Source organism: Pristis pectinata, chromosome 1 (genome assembly GCF_009764475.1).
Source record: "Pristis pectinata isolate sPriPec2 chromosome 1, sPriPec2.1.pri, whole genome shotgun sequence".
Taxonomy (NCBI): domain Eukaryota; kingdom Metazoa; phylum Chordata; class Chondrichthyes; order Rhinopristiformes; family Pristidae; genus Pristis; species Pristis pectinata.
In genome coordinates, this window is record NC_067405.1 from 61,792,222 (window position 1) to 61,796,232 (window position 4,011).

The 4,011-nt window shown below is 44.7% G+C and overlaps 1 long non-coding RNA gene across 1 annotated transcript; it reads left to right on the forward strand.

Annotated features, from left to right (window-relative positions):
• Positions 1 to 333: 333 nt before the first annotated feature.
• On the forward strand, positions 334 to 3,731 carry LOC127572730 (uncharacterized). The gene is made up of 3 exons (XR_007956667.1): positions 334 to 478; positions 1,738 to 1,760; positions 3,483 to 3,731. It is a non-coding gene; the product is annotated as an uncharacterized LOC127572730 (long non-coding RNA).
• The last annotated feature ends 280 nt before the right edge of the window (positions 3,732 to 4,011 follow it).

A 4,011-nucleotide genomic window follows, 5' to 3' on the forward strand; every position in this document is an offset into this window, starting at 1 on the left:
AAGTTACAGTTAAAGAGAAAGTGCAGTGCATGTAGACAACGTGCAAGGGCCATGATGAGGTAGATTAAGAGATCAGGAGTTCAACTTCACACGCTAAAGATGATGCTGACTGTCTGTAGCGTTATTTTTCTCTGTGTATGTGTGCTTGTAGTATTCAGATTCCCAGCAGCTGCAGTTTATTTTCATTTAGGAGGTGCAGGACGTGCGCGCACCCCCCTTGCATCTCTCCCGGGAGTGTGGGGGGAGCGCGCACGGCGCAGGGGCGGGGCTGCGGCGGTGCGCGTGCGCCGGGCGGGTATATCCGGGTGCGCAGCGGCGACTTCCTCCTTTCGGTGCTGGGGTTGTCAGGTGAGCGGTGGCGGGGCGGCTCCGTGCCCGGCGCAATCCGACTCGCATCGGCCCTTTAGTCCAGCCATCCGACCTCGCTAATCCCGCTCTGCCCTTTCTCTTGCAGGTCCCTGTCGATATGCGAGCCAAGGTAAGAAGCGATGGCGATTTAAAACGTTATTGTTGAGCAGCCTGTATGCTGGGCCTGAGCCTGGGGGTGGGAGTGATGGGCAGGAGCGGGGACCGGTGAGTCCGGGTGCAGGGTCTGGGCAATTCCTCTCCGCCCCCGAAGATGCTGCTCGACCCGCTGAGTCCCTCCTGCAGACGTTGGAGCGTCTGGACTCGAAACGTGGACTCTTCATTTCCCTCCATAGATGCTGCCTGTACTGCCGTGTTTCTTCAGCATTGTGTGTGTGTGTGTGTTGCTCCGAGTTCCTCCTGCAGATGGTTTGTCTGCCCTGCGGATTGTTGGATGGGCTGGTGAAGTTTATGCGGACAGCCCGGTGGTTGGTCAGCTCATGGTGACTGCTGGTTGCTGCTCTTAGACTCGTTGATTGCCTTTTGTGAGTGCCCGCTGCCCCTGTTCTGGCATGCATGTGGTGTGCTTGGGGGCAACCAGTGGTATCTGGAGGCTAACATCGGCAAAATACATGTTTCTTCTGACCTATTAGTAGTTAGATAAAATCACGCTGACAAAGCATGTATTGTGACCTTTGAGATAACCCCCATTTCTCCTCTCTCCTCCCCCCCCACCCCCCCCCCCCCCCCCGCTGCAGCTATATTGCTGCAAAACGTGATTATTTTTGTACTTGCCCAAATTAGGGGCCAAAAGCACTTTTTTTTTCCCTTGGTTTCTTTGGCGTTAAAATAATGGGTGGGAAGTTCAAGGGAGATATCAGAAGAAAATTTTTTTTACCCAGAAAGTGGTTGGGGCATGGAATGCGCTGCCTTAGGTGGTGGTGGAGGCAGATACATTGGTCAAATTCAAGAGATTGCTAGATAAGCATATGGAGGAAATTGAAATAGTGGGATATGTGGGAGGAAGGGGTTAGATAGTCTTAAGTGAAGTTTAAAGGTCAGCACAACATTGTGGCCTGAAGGGCCTGTATTGTGCTGTACTGTTCTCTGATAATTATCACAGAGGGTGATGAGTCTATGGAACAAGCTGCTAGAGGAAGTGGTAGGCACATACAATTATGACATTTGAAAGGCATTTGGACAGTTAGATGGATAGGGAGGATTTAGAGGCAGGCAAATGGGACTAGCTTGGTTAGGCATCTTGGTCAGTATGAAAGAGTTGGGCTGAAAGGGCCTGTTTCTTGCTGCATAGTTCTATGACTATGAACTGTTGTTTTACAATTGTTTCCCTGTTTATTGTATTTTTAACCTATGACATTTTCTGTTTTTCAGTGGCGGAAGAAGCGTATGCGCAGGTATGTGATGTGAAATTGAAGTACGGGAATTTCTGTTAACTGTGGGCAATTTTGTCTGGAATGTTCATTTGTGGCTAAAGGGGCAAAAGTTTGGATGGCCACAAATGTTATCTTTTGGTGCACTAAAGACCTGTTTTTTAAATACCCTTTTGATATGTAATACAATAAGATTATACACCATGAAGTTCATGGGTATTGAGAGTGGAACATGTGCAGCCCAGATTTCCCAGAAGGTGTAGATTTTGACCTTTGAATAGGCCTATGTGATTATAAAGTAAACCATTGCCAAAGGAATTCATGTACATCGATATTTCCTCCGGAAAATAGATCAAGCAGTTCTTTGGGGGATATGAGGTTGTAGCACTGCCCCCAAATGGTTCCTACAGCCCAATTAATTGGAAGCTTCAAATGTGATGTGTGGGTTTGTCAAGGATATTGAGGAATGTGGAATTCAGGTATTGATTAGCCAGGCCATGTTTGATTCTGGTGTCTGTCTTATATCCCTCTAGATTCCCAGATTTTGCTTTTTTAAGATCTTAATTAGTCATATGTACATCAAAACACAGTGAAACCCATCTTTTTGTTCTGGGGGCAGCTCGTAAATGTCACCATACTTCTGGTGCCAACATAGCATGCCCACAACTTCCTAATCTGTACATCCTTGGAATGTGGAGGAAACCGGGGGAAATGCACACAGACACGGGGAGAATGTACAAACTCCTTACAGACAGTGGCCAGATTTGAACCCGGATCACTGGTGCTGTAAAGTGTACGCTAACCACTACACTACAGTGCCTGCTAGTTGTGGGTTGAAATGAAAACAAAGTAGAAATGCTGGAAGCATTCTGCACACAAGATAGCATCTGGAAAGAGGAGCCCTTGATGTGTTACCTGGCCAGGTTCTGGTATAGAGGCTTGGACCAGGGGTATTAACTGTTTCTTGTTCCACGGATGTTGCCTGACCTGAGTGTTTCCAACATTTTCTGCCTTTACTTCATATCTGCAGTTTTAGATTTTCATTTCATATGGTAGGTTAATTGGCTGCTCTGAATTACCCCATTTGTGTGGCTTGATGGCAAAATGAATCAAATCAGAGTTGATGGGCATGTATGGGGGAGATTAAGTTGCACGGGTTCAGGGAAATAAGGAGAGAGGGCATGGGGCTAATAGGATTGTTCCCGGTGAACCAGCATGGGCTGAATCATAACTTCATGTCATTGTATGTATAGATAATAGATAGCATTTTCTTCCTGGTTAATTTGGGGTAAATTGAAATGTTCAAATGTCTTGGGATTGCAGGTTTGCTGTCAATGGCCTAACCCTGCAATTCTCAGTTTGCTTTGATTCCAGTTCCTTTTCTCTGTCAATGTGTAGTAGATATTGGAAGTTTGCAATAATGTATTTTCTCCACAAATTCTAGGAACCCTGCTGACTATTTCCAATCTTTAATTTCCTTTCTCTCCACCAAAGTCTTGCCTTTTATCTGACATTTAAGTTTGCAAAGACAGCTAGAATTCCTCAAACAGTGCATACTCTTCGCTGATTTGGTTTGCTGTGTTCAGTCATGCCAGAGGCTGGAGAAGTTTGACTTGATCAACTACAACTTAAGTTGTGGTGTTTGGTTCAGCAATGGTCCACTGCATATTGCTGCCTGTTCTTAATCCTTCTTCAAATTTTGTCTTTAAGTTAACTCACCAACTAATGTTCCTGATCCTTTTGCAGACTGAAGCGCAAAAGACGAAAGATGAGGCAGAGGTCCAGGTGAACTACTGCTGATGGTGCAGTACTGATCAGGCTTTGTTGAATCTTGCATGGCAAATGGACTCTGGACATTTCTGCTTATAATTGTTCCACTAAGATCAACAATTTATATAGACGTCTTGGATGCTGGCTGTGAAAGATCCTGAACATTGGTCTGTTGTAGTACTGTGCCATAATGTATTATAGTTACAAAATAAAATGTAAACTCGTGATTGTATCTTGTTTTACTGACCTCCAAGGAAATGTGCCATTTAATATGTAATCTCAATGTTTGAATTTTCTATTCTTGATACAATAAGAGGGAAGCTAAGTGGGTTTTTCTGTGAAATGCTTTAGCTCCTAAGTTGCTAAATGCTGGTAGTTTAAATATGCATACACATTTACTGTGCGAGTATATAATGCTTCATACTAAATGCTTTTGGCTTGTCATACTTCTGTTGAACAATTGATTTGCACGGGGTCTAAAACATTAATGTAGCTGAATTAATTT